The sequence below is a fragment of the Anomalospiza imberbis genome, chromosome Z (genome assembly GCF_031753505.1).
Source record: "Anomalospiza imberbis isolate Cuckoo-Finch-1a 21T00152 chromosome Z, ASM3175350v1, whole genome shotgun sequence".
Classification (NCBI taxonomy): domain Eukaryota; kingdom Metazoa; phylum Chordata; class Aves; order Passeriformes; family Viduidae; genus Anomalospiza; species Anomalospiza imberbis.
In genome coordinates this window covers 1044544-1058455 of record NC_089721.1, presented here as the reverse complement: position 1 = coordinate 1058455, position 13912 = coordinate 1044544, and the positions used below count along the sequence as shown (strand labels likewise).

At 49.1% G+C, this 13912-nt stretch overlaps 1 protein-coding gene across 3 annotated transcripts in view; it reads left to right on the top strand.

The window, feature by feature from the left end:
• The window catches only part of CTIF (cap binding complex dependent translation initiation factor), a 143225-nt gene that overhangs the window by 1289 nt on the left and 128024 nt on the right, over nucleotides 1-13912 (top strand). The gene's annotated exons all lie outside the window — the stretch shown is intronic.

The window sequence follows — 13912 nt, the reverse complement described above, 5'->3', positions numbered from 1 at the left end:
AAGCACGGGGAGCCCATCGCGGCCCCGCCGCAGGCGCCGCGGCCATCGCCGGCCGCGTCGCGGCGGAGCCGGCGGCGGAGCCCGCACGGCAGCAGCGCCGGCACAAAGGTGCCCGCGGAGCATCCCCGCGGGACCGCGGCCCCGGTGCGATGGTCCCGGCCGGGAGCAGCGCCCACCCCGCGGGAGGCGCGGCCCCCCGAGCTGGGTCCGGGTGCAGCGAGCGAGGGCTCGCCAGAGACCCGGTTTTGTTGTCATTTTACGGTTGTCGTTTTCCTGCAGAGTCACTCTCTGGCTGCACGTGGTCTCTCGGGGGCCGTGGTGGGTGACAGTAGGGGACAACAGATGCTGTGGCAGCGGAGCAGCCGGCTGTCGTGGGATGTTTTTTGCCGCAGCTGCCCCCAGAAATGCTGAACGCTGGAGGCACAGTTGTTGGGTGTCACTGGCCTCCCCGTGCCTCAAAACTCAGTCCTTGGGGTTGTTTTTCCATAGAGTGAGACTAAGGTTCACCTCCCGGGGCCTTTCCCTGGGTCAGGCTTCTCTGGAAAGGGTGATAAGTCCCACTAGTGAGATCCCACAGTGGAGGAAGCAGCAATGCCATTAGGTTGGAAAGGGGCAGGTGCTGTTTCTCAGCCCCAGAACCTAGGTGCTTATCTCAAATGGGGCATTTCCACGTGCTGGTGGGTGACACGTACATTCCTTCACATTCCTTCTCCGGTGATCCACCCTGCTCTTTCTCCACCACTCAGGCAGGTATGGGATGAAGCTTGAAATCACAGCCTTGTTAACAGAAATGGAAGAGATGTGAGGAAACAGAAGATAGACTGAGCTTCCCAGTTGTTCCTTTCAGTGCAAAGATGCCAAAATAAGACCAGATCATTTAATAGTCCCTTCTCTACAAAACCTGAGAAGGCTTTTTGATGGTGGACCATCATCTGAACATCCACATTGTGGCAGGGGGGTGCCACACAGAATGGAGAAGGAAACCTCCCACTCTGCTTATGATTTATGTGACCCTGATAAGCAAATATTCACACCTTGTCTCCAGTGAGTGGAAGAAGCCTCTGTTGTGTCCACCAACATTACGTTTTCCTGTGAGGATCATAAAGGCTTTGCTCGGCCATTGCTGAACCCAAGGTCCAAGAGCAAAACCTTGTGCTGCATTTTATCCCCTCCAGCCTTGGGTAAGATTTGTAGGCTGTGGTTGCCCTGCACTGAGTGTGTTATCTTTGGCACGGACAAGCGTTGGCTGTTTTGGGAAGCTCAGGCTGTGCAAATTTTTTTTTTTTATCATTTATAAGATCTCAGGTTGTTTTTAAAGCAGAGGAGCAGCAGTTGGATGCTGCTGCAGGTGAAGGTGATGCAGGGAAGCGACTTGTCTCAGGTGATCTGGGGGGTGAAGTCCAGCATCTAGCTGGATGGAAGACTGGAGAGAATTTGTGGAGATGAACTGAATTCCTGCTCTGCCTTTGTGATGTGGTTTGGGAGAGGGCTATGGTACCTGAGGGGCTTGGCTGGGTTTGGCACATTTGTTCCCATAACTGAGTCAGCCTGATCCATAGATGGCATGGGAATGGTCTATGGAGGGTTCCTGAAAGCCATGAAAAATGGAATGCAAAGCATGGAAACATACTTGATGGATGTTAGCCCTGGATCCAAACTGTGGAAGATGGTGGAGTACTGGGCTTTATCTCCAGAAGTCTCTTCTTCAGCACTTGATTTTGAATGAGGATAACAATACTCTTTTTGCTCTCTGGAGTACCTTCACATTGGGGTGAACTGCGTGGTCGAGTTAATTCTGCTGTGATCTCCTGGTGAGGACAAATTTTGCTGTGTTGACTATCCCCTTCTTTCCCAACTTGTGTCTCTCTCTCACATTTCTCCTTGCAGCCACCCTTGCTCCTGCTTGGTCTTTCCCCAGCAGGAAGGGTGTGAAGTTGTGATAGTTGTCACTGGTTGAGATTTTGCCCACAGGTCTCTGCAAAGCAGCAAGAAAACCCTTCTGGGGCTAATTTAATTTCATGTTCTTGCTGCTCAGTTGAGTCTTTGGGGTCCTGTGTATTTGTGAGGAGCTGTAGCTAAAAGTATAGCAAGACCCTGTGTTTTCTATGGAAGCTGGGGGCAGCTTTTTCAGGAGCTGTTTGGGACACATTTAACATTCTTCCTTTCTGTTTTGATGGAGTAATTAAATGTCATTTATGATTTCACTGTTCTTCAGTTTGGCAGAAATGTTAAGACGTTTATGTTACACCGTTGTCAAGTTTCAGAGTTAACAGTTTGCTGCTCTGTTTGGGGAAGGATCAGGCTGGGGAAAGGACAACAGAAGATTGGAAGTGTTGAGGCTTCTGGTTGAGTAATCTCCATAAATGCCTTGGGATGTTGTGAAACTCCTGGGAGAAGGGGCAGTTCTGCCACTTGAGGATAATTAGCAGATTACTGTATCATCTGAAATGAAGGGCTACTGTAGCCAACCAATCCTCTTCTGTTTGTTTGAGACTCTGGCTCTTTTATTTTTATTTATTCAGATACATTTTTGCTCATATATATATATATATATATATATATATATGTATATATATATATATCTATCTCTCTGTGTGTGTGTGTGTGTGTGTGTGTGTGTGTATATATATATATTCACTTAAAACATAGATGCCTTGCTGGTGATCCTGAGAGAAGTGTGTTTCCTCCTCAGTTCAGACTGAAAGTTCAGACTGAAATGGGAGCAACATTAGATGCTCTTAAAATTTTTGTGCATTTAAGCTTCCATGCTAAAATGAGAGATTTTGTTTCTTTCACGTCTGCCTTTAGCTGTGCCGTGGTCAGTCTTGGCTTGCTGGATTTTGCATTGTCATTGTCATCCTGAAACGCAGAGGTAGCTCAGCAGTGGCCAGGAATGGGAGGTGGTGTCTCTATCACGGATGGATTGCAGAAAACTTAAGAAGGAAAATTAATAGATTTGAGATTTTGCTACTTTGAGTTAGCTCTTGGAGAGTCCTCTCAGGCAGTCTATGGGTCACTGAGATTTTAGGCACCACAGGTTGGCTGGGAGTAGTCTCGTGCTCACTCCAGAAAGGCCACCGCTCCTGTCTCCTGTCCTGCACGGACAACCCTCGGCCTCCCTGTCCCCCAGGCATGTAGCACTTGTGGTCCAGGAGGAGAAGAATTTGGTTTCTGAGGTGGTGGGAGAGCCTCTGGTGACAGAACCAAACTTCTGCCTCTGCTATCTCTGCAGGACCAAGTCCTGCCGCACCTGTCGGCCAGGAACCTGCTGCAGGTGTATTTCATAACGTGCAGACATTTATCGAGGGTGTCTCCTCTGTGACAGCTGGCTCAGCTTCATCTCCTTCCCCAGCATGGTTGCATCCATGCAGGGGGTGGGGTGGTGGTGGAAAACATCTGCATTTCCACCAGGATGGGAAGGGATATGGGTGGGGTTACATAGATATGGCGGGGCTGTCCCTGGGATGGAGAGCGGGGCTGGGTGGCTGTGTGGTGTCCCCCATCCCCTGGTGTCACATCGTGCCTGGGTGACCTGAGGATGCACATGGCTGCCCACAAGCTTCTTATTTCTCACCTGTGGTTTGAATGGGTCTATTGGGTTTGTGTGGCCAGGTTTTAGTAATAGGGGTGCTACCAGGGTGGCTTCCATGGGAAGCTGCCCAGGAGTTTCCCCCACGTCCAGCAGAGCCAACACCAGCCAGCTCCAGGACAGACCCCAAGGCCAAGCCCATCAGGAATGACTGTGATGCCTCATGGATAACAGATTTAAGAAGAAAATAAACTGGTTGCCAATCACTGGCAGTTGTAATTGTGGCCAGAGAAGAGTGGGGTGAGAACATGTGAGAGGAACAACTCTGCAGACACCAAGCTCAGGCCAGAAGGAGAGGCAGGAGCTGCTCCAGGTGACAGAGCTGAGATTCCCCTGCAGCCCATGGAGGGCATGGGGATGCAGAGATGCACCTGCAGCCCCTGGAGGAGCCCATGCCAGAGCAGGGGGATGCCCAAGAGAGGCTGTGATCCCATGGGAAGCCCATTCTGGAACAGAGTCCTGGCAGGGATATGCTGATCTGTGGAAACAAGAGCTCATGCTAGAGCAGGTATCCTGATAGGACTTGTGACCCCATGGCGGGGGATCCATGCTGGAGCAGCCTGTCCTTGAAGGACTGCACCCCATGGAAGAATGATCCATGTTGCAGCAGTTCATGGAGAGTTGTTGCCCATGGGATGGACTCCCACTGGAGAAGCTAATGTAAAACTGTCTCCTGTGGGAGGGACCCCACACTGGGGCAGGGGAAGGACTCTGACTTCTTTCCCTGAGCAGTGGCAGGAACATCTTGTTCTGAACTGATCATAAACCTCATTCCCATCTCCCTGCACCACTGAGGGAGAAGGTAGAGCTGGGGAAGGAGGTGTGAGGAAGATGTGTTTTTAAGATTTATTTTGCTTGTCATTATCCTGCTCTGATTGTGTTGTTAACACATTTAATTAATATTGTAAATTCAAGTCTGTTTTGCCCACGATGGTATTTGGTGAGGGATCTCTCATAGTCTTTGACTCAACTTATGACCCTTTTGCTCTATTTTCTCTCCCCTGTCCAGCTGTGGAGTGGAGTGAGAGAGCTGCTTTGGTGATTGCCTGGATTCCAGCCAGGGTCAACCCACTGCAATGTGACTTAATAAAAAAAAAAAAAAAAAAAAAAAAAAAAAAAAAAAAAAAAAAAAAAAAAAAAAACCAAAACAAAACAAAAACCACCAAAAAAAAAAAAAAACCAAAAACAAAAACAAAAAAACAACCAAACAAAAAAAACCAACCAACTTCTCCCTCCCTTGGGAGCAGGCTCAGTTCTCTGGGACTGGTTTGTACAGGCTGTTCCACCCTGGAGGGGCTTCACCACCACTGGAGCCTGCCCTGCTCCAGAACAAACGCTGCTAGGAGACACACAGCTGCCACCAGCTTGCTTGCCCAGGCACCTGCAACAGGGAGCCATTAGCAGGATTTGTAATTAATTCTGAAAAACGCTTTTGAACTCTTGAAATCCTGGAGGAGCTGTGTTGCTTGGCTGGCATTCACCAGGACCTTGGGAGAAGCTGGTGTTCACAACCAAGCTGTTGCCAGTTGTGTTGGGTGGCTGCTGACATGGGACACAAGCAGTTGGGTTGGCATGGGAGGGGTGTCTTGGGAGGCTGTGGCACAGGAAGGTGTCACACTGCAGCGGCCAAGGTCCCTGACATCAGCTGTGCCATACCATGTGTTTGGGATCACACCCCATGCACCCCCAAATTAGTGTTGAGAGGGTCTGCTGCCAGGTCAAGCAGTGATAGGGCGAGGGGGATTGGCTTTAAGCTGAGAGATGGTAGGTTTGGATTGGATGTTATGAGAAAATTCTTCCCTGTGAGGGTGGGCAGGCCCTGATACAGGTTGCCCAGAGAAGCTGTGGCTGCCCCTGGATCCCTGGAAGTGTCCCAGGCCAGGTTGGACAGGGCTTGGAGGAACCTGGTCTGGTGGAAGGTGTCCCTGCCCGTGCTGGAACTAGATGGTCTTTAAGGTTCCTTCCAACCCAAATCGTTCTGGAATTTTGTGTTTCTGTGAAATAAGCAGTTGTGACCCTGAGTTTTTCACATATTTTGATTAAATTTCACAAGTCTATCTGTGCTACCACAGCGCTCTTGAGCTACAACAGAAATGCACTGCAGATGTTTCAAGTGTCTTGGCTGTCACCAGCTTTGAGCATCTCTCTTGTGAAGCCAAAGCTTTGTGAGCGACATGGAGCTGGTTTTGGGTGGAGCAGCCTTGGGTGAGCATGGGGCTGGGGCAGCTTTGCAGAGGCTGGGCTCACCTTTGGCTGTGGCTGTGACCTACTCCTTCTCATATGTCATCCATGGGGATGTCATTTTGGGGCCACCAAGCTTCTGCAGGTGGCCTTGAAGATGTCAGTGCCTGCAGAAACACTTCTTGGTGTTTGTTAGTCAGGGATATTGCAGGAGTTAACCTGGGCTGAATTTTAAAGGATTTTTTCATCCTGCATAGAATAGTGTGCTTCAGTCACTGGCAGGTGTGTGGTGCAGTCTAGGTCCAGCCAGCCAGACCAAAGCAGTAGTCTGCAAATCATGGAATCAGAATCACTAAGGTTGGAAAATACTTCTAAGAGCACCAAATCCAGTCATCAAACCAGTACCACCACCATGTTCACTACTAAACCATGTCCTCAAGTGCCAAATCCACATGCTTTTTGAACACTTCCAGGAACGGGGACTCCACCACTGCCCTGAGCAGCCTGACCACCCTTTCAGTGGAGAACTTTTTCCCAATACCCAAGCTCGACTTCCCCTGGTGCAGCTTGGGCCCGTTTCCTCTCGTCATGTCACTTGTTACTTGGAAGAAGTGTCTGACCCCCACCTGGCTTCACCCTTCTGTCAGGGAATTGTAGAGAGTGAGAATATCCCTTCTGAGCCTCCTTTTCTCCAGGCTAAATGCTGGTTTGCTTTTGAGTGCTGCATTTCCCTGTATTACCCATCCAGAAGCAAATCCCCCAGGGCTAGAGGACTCCTGGGCGCCGTGTCCAACTGCAGTGAAGCCAGGGAGCATTTTAATAACATGTCATCAAAAATACCATGTTGTGTGTCTCAGCAAGAGAAGAAAAGGAAGCAGGAAGGGTTGTGGTTGTGCTGTGATTGTCAGCTGGAGGTTAATAACAACGTTTATGTTTGAGAAGGTGTTTGCTTTGCACAGTGAGAGGAGAGAGGAGTGTATGCCTGAACCCACAGGAATTGTATTCCCTGAAATCGGGGCATATCGTTGATCCAGAGAATGTCTCTTCCCAGCCAGACAATCACCTTGGAGGCATCTTTGATTTTATTTTTCTTTGGCTCAGGAAGCTGGACTGGTGATCGTGAAACTTGCAACAGTAATTTTTGCAGCAGGAGGTTTTACAGGAGGACGTGGAGGCTCGGGGTGTGCTTTGGGAAATGATTTCTGTATTTTTCTTGCCATGTACATGTTTTATCCTTGCAAGGTAGATGAACCAGGTGAAGTTTTCAGGGTCCTGACTGTGATGTCTGCAGAGGTCTCCAAAGGAAGAGGAGGCCACGGGTGTGGATGAAGGCTGTGCTGAGGCAGTGAATGGTTTTCTCTCCCAGCTTTTCCCCCATCTTTTGAGATCAGCAGTTTCTCACACCCTCACAGCAGCTCTGCAATGAAACACACACAATTCTGGAAAGCTCTTGTGGTGGATGCTGAATTTTCCGTCTCTCCCTGCATCCCTGCTCTGTCCATCCCTGTGCTAGCCAGGCACAAGCAGACAAGTGTTTTTCCTGCCTTTGCAGGTGCTCAGAGCAGCATCATGTCATGGGCAGGACATCACAGCCTCGTGGAGTGTCAGCAGAGCCGCAGCATCCCTCCCTGCCAGGATGCTTTTAGTGCCAAGATTCACCTCAGGGCACTGTCCTCCCCCCATCCTGCATTTTGGAGCATCTGCAGAGCACACATTGTTTTTCTCAATTTTTTTTTTTCTGAGAAAAAGAACTTGCTTCACTGTTTTTTTGATAGATATATTTTTGTCACATAGGGTGAAAGATTCATTTATCGACTGCAGTCACTTTGAAGCTTCTCCCCTGTTTTTATGCATGCTTTTTTTTTTCCCAATGAGCAGAAATGAGGCTTATGCACTCAGACTGACTGTCACTTGCTATTCCTCCAGAACCTTTTTTAACCCAGGGACTAATATCAGCCAGATTTGACAGAAGAGGGCACGTTTTGGAGATAAGAACTTGCAGGCTGTAAGAAAGATGGTAGAAAAGGGAAATGTAAATTCATCCTTGTCTGCAAGGAGAGGCTGCATCAGTCGTGACCCTAAATAATATCTGTCTGGGTGCAAGCAGGTTGGTTAATTCTTAAGTAAATTACCTTAGTAATTCACTACAGTTCATTTCAGGAATAACCCAAATTATTTTGGACACAGGAAAGGAGGAGCTAGCTGTAGGGATGCTGCCAGGGACGGCATGTTGGGATGATGCTAGATAACTTTTAAAGGTCCCTCCCTAGCCAAACCGTTCTTCTCTTCTGTCCCCTCCTCTCCTCTTCTCTCCTCTCCTCTTCCTCTTCCCCTTCCTCTTCCTCTTCTCCCCTTTTTCATCCTTAACCCCCACATTTTGAGCTTGTGTGTGACCCCTGAGCTTGCAGTGAAAAGCTGGTGACTGGTTTCTTTCCAGAGACTTCTGCCTGTACTGGCATCCTGCAGTTCAAAACGGTTTTCCATCCCTGATCTTAGCCTTGCCACATGTCTTCTGGAGTGGATAATCAGTTATTATGTAATGACTGCTCCTAATAGTGATGTTCCATGTGTTGTCATCTACAAGCTCACACAGGCTGAGATGCGGGTAAATTCTGTCCCCAAAAGCTTCTTTGGACACTTCCAGGCTCAACAGAGCTTCCCATCAGGACTGAAGTCATGGCTGGCAGCATCACCTGGAGAAGATGAGGCAGCATTGCAGTGGCTTTTTAGCATCAGCTGTGGTCCATGAACTTGCCTTTGAGCTGGAGCTGCTGTTGAAAGTGATTAGTGAGCTTCCAATTCCCAGAGGAGCCAGGGATGGTGTTCTTCCCTTCTCTGCTCTTGTTCCCATTACAGCTGCAGCAGGAGGCTGCCTCTTCTGTCCCTTTCCCTTCTGCTGTCACTATGTGCACTTTGATTTTTGTTTTTTTTTTTTTTTTACTTTTTTTTTACACCGGGAATTCTCTTCCTTTTTTGTCAGCTCAGAGAATGATTTTCCTTACGCTCTTCTCTATTTAGGGCTGTGGGGGAGGAAGTGACTCAGCCTTTCCCCCCACTCTGATTTGCACAGTCATCCCTTACTGTCTTTGCCGAGTTTTTCCTTGAGCACCTCCAGTTACGCTTGCTTCATTCAGCAGGAACATTCCTGCCTCCTTGCCACACGTTTGGTCAGGGAAGGGCAGAGTGGGGAAGGATGAGCCCTCAGCAGGATCTCTCCCTGTGCCAGGAGCAGAGTGAAGCAGCGAGCAGGCCGTGCTGCCAGACCTGTGGCAGCTCCAGGTCTCCTGTCTGCTCCTTGTCCATATGGACATCTGTGGAGGAAGGGCCAGCCAAATGGAATTTCGAGGGCTGGCCTGGTCATACTCTAAAAAAATGACGGAATGTGATGTCATGGGCTCTCCCAGGAGGGGAGGTGGCTCGGGTTGTGCTGCTGGCACTGCTGGAGGATGCCCTGCTCGCCCGGGTGATGGTGGGCGGGGTGGGTGTGGGTGATGGATGGATGGTGACACGGGCTCCGTGCAGGACCGCTGCCAGCTTGCCTTTCATGGCAGGGCTGAAACGGCTGCTAAATACCAGGGAGGACACACTGCCTGCTCTGCTTTCCACAGAGCTTTTAGACACTGCTGCTCAGCAAGGAAGCCAATAAATCATCTACCATTCTAAGTGATAGCAGGCATTTGGTGCCCCATGTTATGTATAAAAAACAAGTGCGTTAGTTTTTGGTTAATTATTCTCCTACCCTGGAAGCCAGCATAGCTCTGCTTCTCTCTAAAGGGAGGAAGGGCAGATAAAAAGGAGATGAAACTCCCAAGCCCCCAGGAATCTTACCACTCTGCTCCCAAATCAGATGCTCAAACCCTAAGAGCAATTTTGATCTGCTGAGGGAATTCCAGTATGCATCGCTTACTGCTTTGCTTTATAAAACAAGGAAGCTTGGCATCCAAAATGAATATTTGTGTGGTGGTGAAGGTAGTGCTGGGGAGGACAAAGTTGGTCATCATCTGGAAATACTCCAGTAACCTCTCTTAGGCTTAGACTTCCTTGTGTTCATCGTTTTTCTCCTCTTCTAATAAGTCCAGCCACATCATGAAACTGTCCTCAGAGCATCCTATGCTCTGCTTAGGTCATATTAGCTGCCTTTTGAACATCTCTGTCTATTGATTAAAGCATTAGGAGGAATGTTAGCTTGGAAGAAATGGGTTTGATTAGCCGATTATTTTAACAAAAAAAATAGGTGAACTTTAATTAAAAGTACAGAGGGAACTGTAGTCACTGTTTTTTAATGTGCTGGGAGATCAGAGCACATAACCAAATAGGAGCATTTGTCAGGATGCTAATGAGGGGAGTTTGGAGGCTGAAGGTCAGCATTGTGCATGACATCTTGTGCATGACCTAGGAATATGGAAAATTATTTGTGTGGATTTAATGGGGGCTGCTGGTTTTTGGTTAGTGAGCTGTAGTGAGGGTAGGGACTTCAGGGCTCCATGAAGCTCACAGAAAACAGTTGAGTCTGTAGGATGCTATTCTTGTGTGAAGGTTGGGTTTAACTTGGATCAGTCAGTCAGTCGAGTAATTACATCCTGAAGTACTTAATGAATTCAGAGAATAATACACTCCTGGAATGGTTTAGGTGGGAAGCACCTTAATATCATCCAGTTTGATCACCTGCTGTGTGCAGGGACACCTTCCCAGATTGTTCCAAGCCCTGTCCAGCCTGGCCTGGGACACTGCCAGGGATCCAGGGGCAGCCACAGCTGCTCTGAGCACCCTGTGCCAGGGCCTGCCCACCCTCCCAGCCAGCAATTCCTGGTTCCCAATATCCCATCTGTGCCTGCCCTCTGGCAGTGGCAGCCACTGCCTGTGTGCTGTCCCTGCATGCCTTGTCCCCAGTCCCTCTGCAGCTCTCCTGGAGCCCCTTGAGGCCCTGGCAGGGGCTCTGAGCTCTCCCTGGAGCCTTCTCTTGTGCAGCTGCACAGCCCCAGCTGTGCCAGGCTGGCTCCAGAGCAGAGGGGCTCCAGCCCTGGCAGCAGCTCCGTGGCCTCCTCTGGGCTGGCTCCAACAGCTCCACGTCCTTGTGATGGTGGGGACTCCAGATGCTCTGCAGATGAGGTCTCAGCTGAGCCCAGGGCAGAGCTTGGATATTCTACAGCTGACATGTGGGCAGAGCTTGCTGATACCAACACAGCTGTGTGGACTGTAAGCAGGAGGCTTTACAAAACCATCCTGTGCTGTTTGTTGTTGTTTGGGTTGTTCTGAGGATCTGTTGTGGATTGTAGGGGCAGGTGAGTATTGAGAACATCTCATCTTTCTGAGATGTTCAGAAAGAAGCAGCTTAGAAAACAATGTAGAGGCTCCAGTGAGGGAGTGTCCGCCTCGTCTGTTAAGAAAAGTAAATGACTTTTGGAAGGTGGTGGTTTGACTCAAATCAGTGCAAGCAGGGAGACAGGAAAGCCCAAGCAACAGGTGACTGGTTTCTGTGCTCTGGGCTGGAGGCTGGGCCCCAGTAATCGATGGCCAAATCAGAGACAGGCAGATGATGGCACCAGTGGGGAGGAAGAGCCAAGAGCAGGTCAGGGCAGTGAGCACATCCTCCTCTTTGGTCTGCCCTTCCTGTTTGCTTGATCTGGGGTCAAACATCTGGATGTGATCTCAGTCCAGCCCACACTCTGGGTCTGCAGCTGTGACGCCTTCAAGTCCTTGAGCCCCGAGGCTGCCAACATGGACAAAGCTGATGGCAAACCATCCAGGGAGGAGGAGATGTGTGATAAAAAGCTTCTGTCTCCCTTTCTCCAGGGAAAATTGCATGCATACCCTGTTCAGCACTCGCTGCATGGGACCATCCTCTGCCTCCCAGAGCAGGCAGCTTTGCTCAATGGGATTGTCATGGACTTGAATTTCATGTCAGCCTGTTTCTCTCCTAAAGGTCAGCCTCACCCCTTGCTGTGTTACAAAGTTTCCTCTGGTTTTCATTTAAACTTGAAGTACGTCTTTCTTGCTTTGTCCTAGAAGTCTGGGCTCAGGGAAGATCTCCATAGGTAAGATCCTGGTGTTATTCTGTATTGAAGTAAGCTCCTCCAGTGCAGCCCTCTGCTCAGTGCAGAGCCAGCTTCTACATCAAACCTGCTCAGGGCCTCCTCCAGCTGACTCCTGCTGCTGTTTCCAAGCTGCACACCCAGATCTCACACTCAAGTTACATGTTGGCTGCTGAACCACAGCTCAAACCAAAGGAATTTTCCAGTATCCCGTCGGAGTTTCCCAAGCCTCACCGATCCCCAGACCTGGAGCTGAGCAGCTGCAGCTGTTTGCTGCTGGAGGAGGCTTTTCTGCTTCCCATGCCCCTGGCATTCTGCTGCTGGGAATCTCAGCTCCTGGGGGGTATCAGCACTCCAGGGCCAAGCAGCAATGCGTGTGTGCCTGTGTGTGCCTGTGTGTGCTGGGGAGGCTTAGCGCCAACTGACCTAATTATTGTAATCTCACTCTTCCCTAGATAGTGCAGGTTTCCTTGGCTCTTGGGAGGCTTCACGGGTTTTTCCAAGCTGTTCTTTGATTTATTGTCTGTCTCCTAATAATATTACTCTTTCGCTCAGGCTAGGTGAAGCCTGAGAATAAGAGTTGTAGCCAGGGAGAGTGTAATACTTGTGAAATGCTTTTCCTGCTCCAGTGGTCATCCTGCTGGGCTTGGTGGTCCCAGCCTGCCAGACTTTCCAGGCAGTCCCCCTGCAAGGATTTCTTTGCTGCCATGCTCTTCATCACATCTCCCTCCTCTTCCCCCTGCCCTGATTAAGAGTGCATCCTCTTACTGCAGAAATCCTCTGGCTGCCAAAGTTAGCAGGTGAAAACTGTGCAGTGCCACTTTCTGCCCAGTTATTGGATGCAGAGTTGTTGCCTGTCCCTTTTTTTCTTTAGTTACGCATCCCATTGTATTTGTTACTTATCCTATATTTTGTTGCCTATCCCATTTTTATTTCTTTTCTCTCCCTTCTTTTATGTTGCCTGTCCCTTTTTATGTCCCTCATCCCCCATCTCATTTGTATTGTTCTTCCTGATCCCTTTTTTTTTGTTTGGTTGGTTTTGGTTTTTTTTTTTTTTCTGATTTTTGGTGCCTATCATGATTTTTTATTTTTTGTCCCATTTTTTCTTCCTTTTGTCCTCCATGCTGTGGTTTCTCCCTTCTCTACCTGCTTCATTTCCTGTTTATAATATTTTTGTTTTGCTACAGGTATAGGCCAAGTGCCTTTTAGAGGTGCCAAATTCCTTTTTTTTTCCCCATCAAGACAGGGATTTGCAGCATGTTAACAGGGTTTAACATGTACTTCAACATTAAAAAAATAAAGCCTTGGACAGAAAAAAAAACCAAAAAAAAAAAAAAACCACTAAATCCAGCCTGACAACAAAACATTGCAACCTGGGATGAATTTCCTCCATTCATGCACATGATTTTTTTCCTGAAAGCTGTAGCTGGGATTTTGGAGCTAAGAGCTCCACGGCTGGGCAGAGAATAGCCCACGTAACGTGGTGCCTCCTCGCAGGAGCAGGGCTTACTGCTAAGCTTCCCGGTTAAACCACCTGATGGGATCAGCAGAGGTTAGCAGCACTGCAGGGGCTCGGTGGCAGAGGGCTTGGAAAACAACAAGGCAGCAGCACTGCCCTGAAAACCTGCTTTGTCTGGGGTTTTTTGTCCCCTCGCCCTGCATGAGATCCAGTTGGACCTGAAAGGGAACCAGAAAGGATAGAGCAGGGCATCACAGGAGGCTTTATCTGTGTTGGGGTTTCTGCAGCCCTGGGTGTTATCTTGTGCAGTGCCTGATACTCTCTGGAGAGTAAATATTTTCTCCTGCAGCGGAGCAGCCCATGGAGGATCTGGGAACAAGCAAAAGCAGAGGCATTGCTGGGAGGTTGAAGCCTGAAAGGGCTGGCACTGGACTTGTGCCTGGTGTTCCACCTTGCCAGCAGAATTAGGGCTGTACCAGTGCCCCTTCTTTTTGGGGCAGTGTGGGTTCCCGTTTTCCTTATTTCCCTCTTTAGCAAAGAAAAGATTATGTGTGAATTTTCCCGAGGTTCCTGGCTTTCTAACTTTCGAGTGAATTACAGTAACACTTTAAATTGCATCTTCTTTCCTGAAGCACTGCTGCATCCTTTGGG